Here is a 15,151-nt window from a genome sequence, read left to right on the forward strand (position 1 = left end):
TACCTCTCCGTCCTTAGGAACTTTGCAGCCAGGTATTTCTGAGCTCTCAGCTTGTGCGGGCCAAGTCTCCTTGGGCTGCAGTCCTGTTATCAGTCAAGACTGCACACTCGTCTGAGGCTCAGTGTCCTCTTCCAGGTGCACTGGCTGATGCCAGAACTCAGTCCTTTGCCATGGTGGTGCTGACACCCCCGGCTTTCCTTGAGACCTTTCTGGACTCCTAGAGCCACTCTCCACATTCTCTGCCTTGTCTCTCCAGAGGGCAGTCTGTGCCTCCAAAGCCAGCAGGAAAACCTCTCCAACTTGGCCTCTCTTGACTTGTAAAAAGTAATTCTGATTAGATCAGGCCCATCGAGGTCTCCTCCTAGGTTAACTCAGAGTCGCCTGACTCAGACAGAGCCTGTCAAACAGCTGCGAAATCCCTGTCATGAAAAGCAGTGAAGAGCAGCGGACTGTGTCCCCCAGAGCATGTCACTTTGCTGGAGGGGCCTTCTGATCTGTTTTTCTTCCTGGAGCAGGAGATCCTATCTCCCAAGTAAATAGTACTCCCTCTAGGCAGGAAAAAAGAAAAAGACAGACAGGCAGGCAGGCAGACAGGAAGGAGGGGGGAGGGAAAAAAGGAAGGAAGGAAGGAAGGAAGGAAGGAAGGAAGGAAGGAAGACTCTTTAGCAGGAAGTCACAGCCCAGAGACTTCTTTACAAATAGGCCTATTAAAATAATCCTCATTTCCCTTAGCCTCCCGACATAACTTTGTTACCTTCTATAATCACTTTTTCTGTCTAGGCCAGTACAAAAGCATTTAAGTTTTGCTAGTTGGGAGCCTCCCAAGAGTGCTCTGGGTCATGTAAATCCTACAGTAAGTAAACCTGTGTGCTTTCCACCTGTGCCCCTGTCTTAGGCCCAAAGACTTCTTAATCTGAGCTGGAAGTGGGGAGGGAGAGGCAAAACGTTGCCTCCACCCCCTCCTTTGCACAAATCCTGCCCACACTCACCAATGGGGCTCTGGGACCACCATACACTTCCCTGCACGCTGGTCGGAGGCTCAGCCCCACTCAGGTGTTCGCAGGCCCCGCCTTTGCTCTTTCTCTAGCCCTGAGTGTGTCGCCTGCTAAGCCAGCTGTGCATGTTCACATCTGTCTTGTGATGTACATCATCTCCATCTGTTCTCTTCTGCAACAGAGCAACTGAAACTAGAGAGTCATTTAGAAGAGACGGTTATTAAGCTTACAGAAGTTAAAAATCCAAGATCTATTAGCCTCACCTGCTTGGCTTCTGATGCGGTCCTCAGCTGCTCCACACTTGGCAAGGAAAAAAAAAAAGTCTGAGGGCAAGAATGTATTAAAGGAAAAAGCAGGGCGGGGGGGGGGGGGCGGGAGTGTGTGTGGCATGCAGAGGGACCCTGTGAGCACCAAGAGCCAGTGTGCAAAGTGAAGTGAGGGAGGCTAATAACGCTCCCAGTCCCGTGAGAACTATATGTTCCCTTCTTCAGAGTGGAGTTAGTGACTTTAAGTCGTAATTTGATATTTTAGTGACGTTAAGCCCAAATGACTTAACAACTTTTTAAAAGTACCACCACCACCTCTCAGCACAGTGTACTGGGGACCAGGTCCCCAACACAAGAACTGGGAAAGGTGGGGTATATACCATATCCAAACCATAGTAGGCAACCATGGCCAGGGTTTGTAAGTGGCCCATAGAGTGGCCTTAATCTCAGAGTGTAGAGTTCTCTTGATTCGTGGACATGTTTGCCGTGCGCTGTATTTGCTTATCTATCCCAGAGGTGGGAACAGCATGGGGAATTACCAATGGTAGGAAAAGCCAGTGGCCCTGGAGTGACCTCCCTGCTCCTCTGCCCCCTCCTCCTAACCCTTCCCTTAGCCAAGGGAAGAAGTCAGTTGCAAAGAAATGCACAGCTACGAAGACTGAACAGGCACACAGTGACATAAACGTAGAAAATTTCTGGTGACAAAAGCAACGAGGATCTGAGATGATCTGAAGTACCGTGAGAACCTAAGTACTGTGCGCTGCTGGGAGCTTTGGCCTTTGTGTTTTATTAACATTTTCCAAGAAAATGCTACCCTTGAAATAGAAGAAACAAGTCCCAAAACGTCAACGGGGGCAGGAAGAGAAGGGAGGAAAAGGTCTTCAATCCAACAGACTTCAGGCAGGAAGCAACGGCAGAGGAAGAGCAGTCACAGCAAAGCAAAGGAAAGGAGAATGCCCCAAAACTCATTCGTTTCTGCATTAGTTTCCTTCCTGTTGCTGATAAAACACCACAATGAAAAAGCAGCTCAAGGAAGAAAGAACTTATTTTGGCTTACAGTTCTAGAGCACTATGGTCCCTCATGGCAGGGAAAGCATAACAGGAAGTTGGCTTTTTACATCTTTCTCCACACACAAGAAGCAGAGAGAGGGAACAGGAAGTGGGGTCATCCCCAGTGATTTACATTCTCCAACAAGGCCACACCCCCTACATAATCTCCCTAAACAGTACCATCAGCCAGGAACCAAGTATCCAGATATGGGAACTGATGGGGAGCACTTCATATTCAAAGGACATAACAACTGAATTATTATGGTCCATTGTAAGTATGAGGCGAGCTTAGAGTTGATCAGTTACAGATAACAGGAGGTCTAGGCCCCTCTACCCTAGCTAGTAGCTGGCGCCTGCTTGCCTCAGAGCCTTTAGAATTAGAACATTACAGGCAGTCTGCTATGTGACTGGGGCCACAATCAGGAAAGGGGGCAGCCTCAAGCCCCAAATTATCCTACAGATAAGGCTCTGCGTCCTAAATGATGTGATGGGGGCACTTATGACGTGGGTGATTCTGGGCTTACAGGGGGAAAAAAAGGACAGGGGTTTCTTTTGATGGGTACTTTTAAAAGAAGATGTACTTATTTTTTATTTTAGGTGCGTGAGTGTTTTGCCAGCATGTATGTGGGGGCACCACATGCATGCCTGGGGCCTGCAGGCACCAGAAGAATGCATGGGATTCCCCTGGCTCTAGAGAAAGTTTGGAGGTTACCGTGTGGGTGCTGAGAATGAACCAGGCTCCGCTGTAAGAGCAGCAGGTTCCTTTAGCTGCCGAGCCATCTCTCCACAGACCCTCTCTGCTCTGCGCTTCATCCCTTTCTGTAGATGGCATATTAAAAGCTGCTTTGTTTCCAAGTGTCCCTTCCTCTGTTCTTTAATCTCCCATAAATCATCACAATCACAATAAATCACAATGAAGCTACATGAACCCAGCTTGCCAGGGAAAGCCAGTTTGTCAAGTTGGATTAAAAAAAATCAAAGCCACCTACTGCTTACAAATGATGACACTCAAACGGGCTGACATATAAACACTGGGCCAGGAAGAGCAAAAATGTAATGTTTAAGCAAAAACTTTCGAAAGGACTTCTGTTATTTGAAGATTGCTGGAATTTCCTAGGGAAAAAAAGCATTGCTGGAGACATAAGCTGGCCACTGTGGGAAGGAAGCGTGACCAGGAAGACAGTGTGGCTAAATATTCTTTCGGGAAGGCATTCCGCTGCCTGATAACATAAACTAAAGCTTTGTCGTTCAGAGGCGGAATATGTAAGCCCGCAGCATGGCGAGTGTTAGCCTCTTCATGGAATAAAGCAACACACTTATATCAGTGTATAAAGATTAAAAGTGTCCTACACTCCTGGAACCCTACAGGTGTTGGCCTTGCACGAGGCCACAGCAGATCTTAGCAGGCAGAGAGAGCGAGCCATCTCAAGGATGACCATGTGTGCTGAGCTCAGAGCTCTGCTTCTGTGGGCATTGCCACAGTTGAGGAAAGGTTGGAATGACTGTCCCTAGGTACCCATTAGAGACATTCAGAATGTCAAAGAAGATGCACACCTCTGATCCCGGCATTGGAAGCTTCTGGAAGTAGCTCAGGCAATTTGGATAAATGACCAAGGAACTGTGTCTTGATCGGATGTCATACACCCCAAGCTTTAGGGATATAGCTATAGTGGGTTGCTCTGAGATGGACAGACAGAGAAATATAGGATGGAGAAGTCCAAAGAGTAAAACATGCACATACAGAAATGTGACTGGTGGTTTGAATGAAGATGACTCCCCCCCATAACCTCAGAGGGAGTGGCACTATTGGGAGGTGTGGCCTTGCTGGAGTAGGTGTGGCCTTGTTGGAGTAAGTGTGGCCTTGGAGGAAGTGTGTCACTGGGGGCAGGCTTTGAGGTTTCAGATGCTTATGCCAGACCCAGTGTCACTCTCTTTTTCTGCTGCCTGCCTATCCATATGTAGAACTCTTAGCTATCTCTCCTGCACCATGTCTGCCTACATGCCACCACCCTTCCCACCACGATGATAATAGACCAAACCTCTGAACTGTAAGCCAGCCCCAATGAAATGTTTTCCTTTGTAAAAGTTGCGGTGATCAGCAGGGCATGGTGGCACACGCCTTTAATTCCAGCACTTGGGAGGCAGAGGCAGGCGGATCACTGTGAGTTTAAGACCAGCCTGGTCTACAAAGTGAGTTCAGGATAGCCAAGGCTACACCAACCAAACCAACAAACAAACAAACAAACAAACAAAAAGAGTTGCGTTGGTCACAGTGTCTCTTCACAGTAGTGGAAACCCTAACTCTAACTAAGAGAGTGATCTATGTCAGAGATTGTGTCCAGGAGCATATAAATGTTCCTAGTCCATGCTTGAGTGAGTGAAGTGAGTGAGGCCTCTAAACAGCGGAGTATTATACAGCCAGGAAAGGAATGATAACATGTTTGTTATCAATGGAGACAGACTATTAAATCACTGGGCTTGAGCAAGTGGCTATCCCTACTGAAAGGATGAGTAAAGCCATTCTTCATCCAGAACAAGCAAACTTGACAGGAAAATACTCTGTATGGGAAAAATAAAAGTTTAAAAGAGTTTAGAAGGCAGTGTAAGAGAAATCGGTTATGATCTGTAAGTAGGTTTCTTTCTTTTATTCTCTTCTTCTTCTTCTTCTTCTTCTTCTTCTTCTTCTTCTTCTTCTTCTTCTTCTTCTTCTTCTTCTTCTTCTTCTCCTTCTTCTTTCTTCTTCTTCTTCTTCTTCTTCTTCTTCTTCTTCTTCTTCTTCTTCTCCTTCTTCTTTGAGACAGGGTTTCTCTGTAGCCCTGGCTGTCCTGGACTCGCTTTGTAGACCAGGCTGGCCTCGAACTCATGGCACTCCGCCTGCCTCTGCCTCCCTAGTGCTGGGATTAAAGGCATGCGCCACCATGCCTGGCACCTGTGGGTAGATTTTAAATATAGAATGGGGAAAAAAAATCCCAGAAACCATAAACAAAAGCATTATTGTTCAACTTTACTACCCAGTAAGGAAAGGCAAACAGCCACAGTCAGTTACTCCATCTACAGGAAGAGTGAAAACAAAGCAAAACAAAACAAAAAACAAAAACGGTGAAGACACCTGGTGCTGCTGTGGCCTTCTTTGGCACGGCTGTGGGGCTGTGTGCACACAGCTCCAGAATATAAAGCCTTGGTTTTTGTTTATTGCAGCCTTTTTTTTTTTTCCCAGTGTAAACACATCTAACGTACAACACAGTGATCCAATTGCTTGGCATTCTCCCCGATGAGTGCTAACCCTTGCCCACACAAACATTGAATGCGATTTTTTTATTGACCCCCCCTATTTGCAGCTGTTACTCAAAGGACTTGCACCTAGTCCGTGGCTGAGTGTATGAACTGAGTGGTACCTCCAACAGTGGAGCATTATACAAGCAGCAAAGGATGCACAGCTGAAGTTACACGATCAAGTCTGAGAGCATCTGTTATAGTATAAACAGCTCAGCAGTGACAGGGGACCCACCTGAGGGTGTGGCAAATGGTTTCTTAACATCTCCCCAGATGTCTTAGACATCTTTGCTGTGGTAGCTGTTGCAGGTAGCATGGCACCTGTTGCACAGCAGGCCTTGGAGCTGATCTGCTTGGTGAGTCACTTAGGGAGCTGGGGCTGAGCTCAAGCTGACCCAGGGCTGACTGACCCAAGATGTGTGTTTTAAATCTGTTCCATAACTGCGTTATCTCTTTTTTTCTGTACCAGCTCACTGGGCATTTTCTTCCTACTTCGGTTTAATAGAACAATTAATATCTTTCCTCTGTTAAAATGAAAGCCACTGTGTGCCTACCACACCAAGGTAACAGTCATTTAAAAATCGACCAGTAGAGCATTTGCCTGGCAAGCAGGACACTCTGGGTTGGATGTCCAGAACTGCCTAAAGCCAGGCATGGCCTCCCATGCTTATTATTGCAGCATACTGCAGGTAGAGGCAGTTGGGGCCACAAGTTCGAGGTCATCCTCCGTTACATAGTGATTCTAACACCAGCCCCTGGAACACAGAAATCTGTCTCAAAAGCAAAATCAATAACAAAACCCACATGAATGAGCAATCAGTTAAACAAACAAACAAACAAACAAACAACAAAAGCCAGTTCCTCTTCTTAGACAAAACATCTCTTATTCCTAAACTCAGGGGTCACCTCCCTAAGCCATCTTTTCAAACCCACTGGCTCCTTGGGAGGACTTCAGAGCAGGCCAGAAAATCACAGAGAACACACTGGGGCATCTGTTTGTTAATTTTAATTTTATTTTCCCCACTAAACACTCAAGTGAGAAACATTTGGAGATTTATATTCAGGGCACAGGACCAAATGGTATCCGAAGCATTTCTTTGTTAAATATAATTAATTTTCTTGGCGTTTTTTCCTCCATCATGACAAGGCTGGATCGCTCCCATTCACCCTATTTATAGGTGGCCCCCTCTCCCAGAGTCAGTGTCGCCCACAGAGATGCTGGGGGAGACAGGGGTTCTGTTTCCTTTCTTGTTCTGCTATCAGAAAACGGGAGCCAGGTACTTTGTGGTACTAACTTTTAATTTAAAAGAGACAAACAAAACAGCCGAATGAGAGACAAGCTTTGGCTGCCTTTCGGCTTGTCTAAAGCAAGTAGCCAGCTCACCTGGCTTCATTGCCAGTGCACCGGGAACTAAGGAATGTGTAGGATTGGGATTTGTGGGAAGGAGCACTATTGCTGCTTCCTTCCTTCCCCCCTCCCCTCCATCCCCCGCCCCCGAGATAAAAGGGAGACTTCTTTGTCACATGCACACATAAACACCCTAGTTAGAATCTAAAGAAACCTAGAAGGAAAACTGCACAGACAATGTTATTTTTCCAATAAAAGACACATGTGATCTGGCCTGGTGTTGTTTTTAAGTGGAGATATTGACTCCCCTCTGACTGATGAGTGGAGCATCTTTCTCCTGAAATATTGATGGTAGATTGCATGAAACCACAGACTCTCCGCAAAGCCTATCATCTGTAATCCTAATGGTCTCTTCTCTCCTCAGGATGACTACTACCTTCATGATATGATGGCTTTATTCTGTCTCGGGGAAAAACTTTTTACCATACTGCTAAATTAACTTGTCAAAAGGCTTCAAACTTCGGAAGCTTTTACAGCTCAATTCAGTGCTATTATTCAAGATTGAAAGGGAAGGCCACGGACTGTAAAAGCTTGCAAAAAAAAATAATAATAAATTTCACGGGCTTTCATAGACTGAGTGAAATACTTACCTTTTGTTCAGGTTGTATGTCTTTATTGAAGAGTCTGCGAATAGCTGCGTTTGCCTATAAATCCTTGTTCTTCCCTGAAAGGCGGCGTGTTCTTGTCTGCTGCCCTCGAGGCCGCTTTCAATGTGTCCCCTCTTGAGGACAATTCACATCCAGGGAAAACACTCGAGTTGGGCACAGTCCAAGATGTGGGGCAGATGGAAGTCAAAGATCCCCAGATCCAGAGCAAACCTTGATCTTTTCCAGTCCTTTCAATCCTCTTAGACTTAAAAAAAAAAAAAAAAGTCTGTAAGGGCCTGGATGGCCAATTACTGCTTATAATTGCAGGCCAACTCTCAGGGCACATTCCAGGGCTTACTTTTATATTCTAGGGGAGAAGATGAGGAGACTTGGCTGCAATTCTTGTCAGCATTCTCACTGTAACAGGACATTTGGACCACTGAATGGCTGGCACTTGGTGCCTGCAGATTCAGGTAAGCAGGTCAGTGCTACCAGCTACCCCAGAGGAAGGAAAGGCTCTGGTTAGAGGTCAGCTGGCAGCCTGGTGTAGTTGTTGCCTAAAACTGACATAAGCTACCCGCACCCCCTCACCCCCGCCAGGAGTATCTGGCATGGTGTGGTGTGAGGAGCTGCCCAACCAGGAACCTCTGTTGTCATGGAGTTGGTCACTGTTTTAGCAATTGGGGAGCAGTCAGAATGGTGGGTGGGTGGGCCTCGCTGGCGTTCTGTGGATTCTCAGGACTGCCCTTCAGTCAGGAGGAACTATTTCAGGAGTGACTCAGAACACTTGAGTTGTTGTAAAACATAGCTTTGTGTGGTCTTGTGTGCCAAGGAGTTAACGAAAAGTGAAAAACAAAATTTGTTTCTTTGATATTTTTGTTTGCTTACTCATTTGTTAGCTTTTCAGGCAAGATGTGGCCCTGGCTGGCTGGGGACTCACCACGGATACCTGGCTGGCTTCAAACTCTGTGGCATGTTCCTGCCACTGCCTCCTGTGTGTTAGGCATGTGCCATCACTCCCAGTTCAGGAGACATGATTTATAGATGTTACCTCCTCCCCCTCCCCCCAGGATCTTACTTAAAGGCAAGTTGATGTGCTCTCTTCCATGGCACCTGCCCTGCCCACCAACCAGTCTTTTGCCTTGAGCTTCTGTTGGGTGAAGCTTTGCTTTCTTAGACACTTGAGAGCTCCCATATTGCATGAGGGCTCTTTGCATCATGTCTCTTGACTCTGAGTGACACCCTCCTTGTCCTAGCCACAGTCCCTGTCACAGTGGGTTCAAAAGCCACACAGGCTGTCTAATTGGTACCTGAGATTTCAGACAGGTGCAGGAGGGAATGGGGGTGGGGCAAGCTAAGAAATCCCTTTGAGGTTTCCATGGAGTGCCACGCAAGACTCACAGGAGAACTAGGAGGGGATCAGCCTTAGTGGCCAGGTGTGGCAGGAACAGTGAGTGATAGCCCATTCTAGGACTGTGTACGGGTGTAAGGTATAGGGTGGGTTCAAAGGTCAGAAGCTGAGTCAAGGGTCCTGCTCAGGCAGAACCCACTTTCCAGCTTCACAGACAAGATCCTTCATTGCCTACCACACTCCAGGAGACTCCATTCTGGGGTGCAACCTCTTCCCAGGGCTCTTGGTGTTTCGTCTAAGTGTCAAGCTACAGTGATGCAGCCTCACCTGTTCAGAGGGACCGCAGAGCAGCCGTGGTGACTTCTGAGACAGAGAGTTGTCCTGAGGTCAGGAGTTGTGGAATAGCTCCTTGGCACCCATAACGTCTCGTCTCTCACTCTGGGTGGTTTTGGGGAGAGTCACACGAATTACAGTCCCACAAGCTTGCGAGGCTTATGGTTGACATGATATATCTTTTTTTTCCTCCCTTTTTGTGTTTTTTTTGAGACAGGGTTTCTCTGCGTAGCCTTGGCTGTCCTAGACTCGCTTTGTAGACCAGGCTGGCCTCGAACTTGCAGTGATCCGCCTGCTTCTGCCTCCCAAGTGCTGGGATTAAAGGTGTGCGCCACCACACCCAGCTACATGATATATCTATACCTATACCTATATCTATATCTTCATATGTGGATCCTTATGCTGCTTTGCTAGCATCTTAAATAATAGCCTCCATTATTCTTGTCTCCTAGGAAGGAAGATGAATACCCAGAGACTCCAAGTGGCTTTCTAAATTCACACAACTAATAAGAAGTATCAGGGACAGGGCAAGCATCTACCTGCTAACTCCTCTGGGCTTTTCACAAGCCATGCTTTCTTCTGACTTACCCACAGATGGAAGATGTGTGATGTCTGTACTGCCATGCCAGAGCCAACCAGATAGAAGGTGCCCTGGCCCAGACAGCAATGACATGTGCCTCCCACTGCCGAGCTTGATTTTTCTGTTAATGACGAGACTTTCTGACTCGCGGGGAGTCTTCCCTGAATTACCAGTCATCTCTTCTTCCTGTAGAGGTTTCCCGATAAATTCAAAATACAAACGAGGAAGTCGAAATGGGATTTGCCAAACTGCCTATAGAAGGATTTTAGTTTGGGGCTCGGGTGCTGGGCAGCACATCAAACAACAGCCCTGGGTGTTATAGCTGAAGGTTCTGACTGCAAGAATGGGAGCAACTATAGTAATTAATCAAACATATTTTGAGAAGAACATCTCTCTTGTGACTGGCAGAAGGAGACTGTAAGTCATGGGAGTGGAGAGAGACTCATCAAACCACCAAAAGCCAGTGCCAGGCTGGCGAGATGGCTCAGTGGGGGAAAGTGCCTGCTACCAATCCCCCAAGGACCTGGGTTTGACCTCCCAGAGTCATGTGGTGGGCGAAAAGAACTGACTCATGCAAATTGTCATCTGATCTCAACATGCATGTGTGCATGAGTGTTCACACACAAGATACACACACACACAAATAAATAGACGAGTGTGATTTGTAAAAGGTCAGTGCACACACATGAAGGTGCATCTCATACAAAGCTGTACATGAGCATAAAGAAGTGCATTGGGCGTGGGAGTCTTTGTGTTCCAGCCCCCCCCCCCCCCCGCGAAGTACATGTTATAACTGTTTGCCACACCCCAAAAGATGATGGTGTCAGAGGTGGGGCCTCTGGAAAAGGCATGAGATCATGTGAGAAATGACAGAAGAAGAAATCCTTGAAAACATGAGGCTGTTGATTAACATGGGATTTATCGTAGGCAGCCCTGCACAGTGTGCAAGTGTGGTAATGTCATTGTCACTAGAGGAAAGAGTCTGAGAGGAGAGCATCGAGTCTGGGAAAGACAGCTGGACGGTGAGCAGGCAGCAGGCCTCCTTGGGGTGGCTTTTTAAATGGAGTTGAGTGACAGAAACAGAGAAACACAGAAAAAGAGAAAAACCCGAATAACGAAGAAATGAAAAGTGAATACATAGAGATGGACAGACAGACAGACACAGAGGCACACAGGGAGAAAGGCAAAGCCAGCTTAGGCCCTTGTTCTTCTTTACAGAACTGGTCCATGGTTCCCTCTCTGAGTCATGGCTTGAGATGCCGAGTATCCATATGGCGTCTCATTTCCGCCTTCTTTCTATTCTTTTGATGACAACAGACATTGGGTACCATCCCTCCAACTAATCCTACAGAGAGACTGAGTGCTGGGGTCTCTTTGTGAAGGACGGACCTTCCACTACCTGCAGATGCCTTCTCTGCTCTTGACAGCGGCTCAGGATCAGCACACTCTGGCAAGCCCAAGCTTCTCCCCAGTAGGCTGGATGAGGCACAAGACCAGCTGAGACGTTCCTGCTGCCTCCCTGTTGTCCCTGACCCCCAGGACAGGGGACCACCTCACAGTGCCTCATCACTCTCCAACACGGATCCCTTTTCCACCCCATGCCCTCTCTCCCCAAAATGACCAGTCCCCGCTCAGAGTTCTGCCTAGCGCTGCAGATCCCTGTCTCCATGAGGCTCATGACTCTAAACCATTCACAAACCTTGTGAGGGACAGGACTGTCTGAGCAGAGGACAGTAGGCCTTCCTGCGCTGATAGAGAAGGACTGCAGAGGCTGGGTTCCCACCCCACACAACACAGATCTGCCGCTACCCTCTAGATCTGGGAGCTATGGGCTCTCGCCCCAGCCTGATGTTTTAAGCTGTGATTCTTTTAACACAGTGGTTCTCAACCTTCCCAACGCTGTGACCCCTTAATACAGTTCATCACATTGTGATGATTATAAAATCCCAATTATAAATTATTTCTGTTGCTCCTTCATGACTGTAATTTCGCTACTGTTATGAGTCGGAAATGTTATGAGTCTGTGTTCCCTGATGGTCTTAGGCAGCCTCTGTGAAAGGGTCATTTCAACCCTCAGAAGGGTTGAGAACTGTCGTTCTAACCTGTCCCCGGGAATCTTGTCTCTCCTGGCCGGCAACTGGTGTGGTAGCAGCCAGGACTTCCTGATGCAAATGCAGATAGATGGTCTTCTGAGCTGGCTTTATTTTCTATGTGATAAGAATATACCATGTGGGGCTGGAGAGATGGCTCAAAGGTTAAGAGTGCTCGCTGTCTGTTCTTCCAAAGGTCCTGAGTTCAATTCCCAGCAATCACATGGTGGCTCACAACCATCTATAATGTGATCTGATGCCCTCTTCTGGCCTGCAGGTGTACATGCAGGCAGAGCAACTGTATACATATAATAAATAAATATTTATATACATGTATATACAACTCTTGCACTGCCACCCACACACCACCCATGGGACCAGAAGACAGTGGTGTTGAACAAGCAGTGTGGCAGCAGGACCCGAGGCTGCCCTTGGGCAGAGTATCCACTCTGCAGCCCACCCTGCTTGTATGAAGGCTAACAATCTGACACTCCTCAGATCTGCCCTCTTCCCGGCAAACCTGAGCAGTTGTGGGAGCAAATGTTTGTGTGGAGTCCCTCTGCAGTCTTTCTGTTGGATCTGCCCCTTAGGGCTTGCTTCTCTCCCCTTCCTGTGCTTCCTGCTGTGGGAAACCATAAGCGAGCACAAATCACTTGTCTCTGGGTCATTACCTCCAAGTACAGCCATGCCGGCTGAGCTCCCCGAGACCTCGCAAACCAATTTTAATCCAGTGTGCTTTTGAAAGCAGTTCCCCTCCCCAGAGCGCCTTCGAGTACATCCAAAAGGACAGCACTGTTCAAAATTGTAATTCCATTATCTCAGGCTGCGACACAAATGCCAGCCCTCTGCATGAACCATTTTCAACATTTTCCCTTGAAAAAAAGAGTTTGGCCTGTTAACCTTCCCTTACTTTCTAAAACTGTTTCCACCCAGGAAGTGAAACACTGCACATTCATGCTTGAGGCACATGTGTTATCTGTACACGCTGACACACAAAGATGAGGGAAATCAAAGTCTTTTTATGACTTTTCGTGCTTTCATTTCCCTCTCTTGATGGCTGTGGCTTTATCAAAATGTAAGGTTTATGCTGGAGAGATGGCTAAGCACTTAAGAGCACTCGCTACTCTTATAGAGGACCCAGGTTCAGTTTCCAGCACCGACAGCTCACAGTCGCCCCAAACTCCAGCTCCATGGATCTGACGCCATCCTCTGTCCTCTGTGGGTGTCTACATTCACGTGCATATACCCTTCCCAACAAATAATCAAAAGGAATAAAAATTAAAATATATACAAGGCTTATTGACCTTAAGTCAAGTAAAATTTACTTACACATGGGGCATCAGTAAGTTTCAATGGTTGCAATAAATTAATTGTTGAACTACATTGAGCCTTAAACGAGAATACATTACTTATTTATTTTCCTGTCAGCGGTGGCTCTCTTATAGGAGATCAGGTTAGTTACTCATAAAACTGCCTGACAAAAGCAACTGAAGGGAGAAAGGGTTCCTTCTACCTCACACTCCTAGGGTACATCATGGTGGACAAGTCAAGGTGGCAGGGGTTTGAAGCAACTTTCCAGAGTGTTCTGGGGATTTAAGGTGGTGGTGCCTCTCTGGCCATCAGTTTGTAACTGCACGCAGAGTGCTGTAGACTTGGAACAGTGCACCCTCACCTATCAGTTTATCCCACAAGCACAACACTGGCTCCAACATGCCCACTACCAGGACAGAGGGTGGTGACTACATGTTGTTGTTCGACCCCCTTTCTCCACTTGTACAGTCCAGGATCCCAGCTGGGGAATGGTGCCACCCACAGTGGGCATGTCGTCTTCCCACTTCCGTTTGTATAATCGTGATAGTCCCCTACAGGCATGCGCAGAGGCTCTGGTGAGTCTACAGACTTTCAAGTTAACAGTTAGCCCTAACAGGCGCTGAGAGGAATTGGAATGCCATTTTCAGTTCTGTGCACTTATCACTGAATAAACAAAGGACATACAGCAAGCTTTCTGTAAATACTGGCCTATACAAATGGCTTCTGCTAAAGATGACTGCATAGAGGCACCGAGCTTTCTGCGGGCCTTCTGTGCAGTGCCACTTCTAATTCCATATTCAGTATTTTTTTTTTTTAAGTTATGGCTTTTGCATGAATTGCAAACAATACACAAAATTTCTAATTCCTCGGTGCTGAGAGGGTTTTCTCCAGGAAGATGCCTGCTCTTCAGGCATTGTCAGATGAATGCAGAGATTATTTATTTTGCCTTTGACGCAGGCGACTGTGACCCGTGGCCTCCCTGGCTGGTTCCGTTCGCTAGCTCACTTACCCACACCAGCTACAGCTGCCTGGGTGTTTATTTTGGTCGTGTATTTCAAAGGCCCATTTCTACCCTAAACAGACATAATGGAGCAGCTGTGGCTGATAAAAACTCCGGCATAATCCTCACCCTCTTGCACATATCCTGTGGTTTCAGATTTAATTTTAAAATTTCGCTTAACTCTTGATTCTCAATTGATGTAGTGGGTTCGGTGGGAAATGGCAGCAAATCTGCTCTCTCCCGGAACAGGCATGCATGAACAGAGAATAACAGAGCCTCTTCCTGCCTCCCCAGCAGCCAAGATGGCTGACCCAAGGTAGCCCCCTCCTCCTCAGTAGGGTGCTGGATAGGAGACAAGCAGATGGGCTGTTGGAACCCACTGGTCGCACGCCCCTGTGAGACTGGAAGGAATGTGTGGTTAGAAGGATCAGGCCTGTGACTGGCTTAGCCCTCTTATGACATCCCTCCCCACCCCACCACATGCCCAGAGCATCTCTGGAGCCATATGAAGAGGTCTTGATTGGATGAAGCCCAGGAACTGCCTAGAATGTACTATGGACTTGGGCTGGTGCACCCCTGCCTATCAATCCACAAGTGCAACACCAGCTCCATGGGGCACACAAGGTGAGAAGCCTGGCAAACACTGTACTGTGTTTTCTTTTCTTTCTTTTCTTTCTTTTTTTTTTTTTTTTTTTTTTCAAGACAGGGTTTCTCTATGTAGCCTTGGCTGTCCTGGACTTGCTTTGTAGACCAGGCTGGCCTCGAACTCACAGCGATCCGCCTGCCTCTGCCTCCAGAGTGCTGGGATTAAAGACGTGTGCCACCACGCCTGGCTTGTGTTTTCTTATAGCTGAAAACGAAACCAAAATGGTTCCCCCTAAAGCTATTCATAAGCTATGGGGATCTC

Source organism: Acomys russatus, chromosome 12 (assembly GCF_903995435.1).
Source record: "Acomys russatus chromosome 12, mAcoRus1.1, whole genome shotgun sequence".
NCBI classification, from domain to species: Eukaryota; Metazoa; Chordata; class Mammalia; order Rodentia; family Muridae; genus Acomys; species Acomys russatus.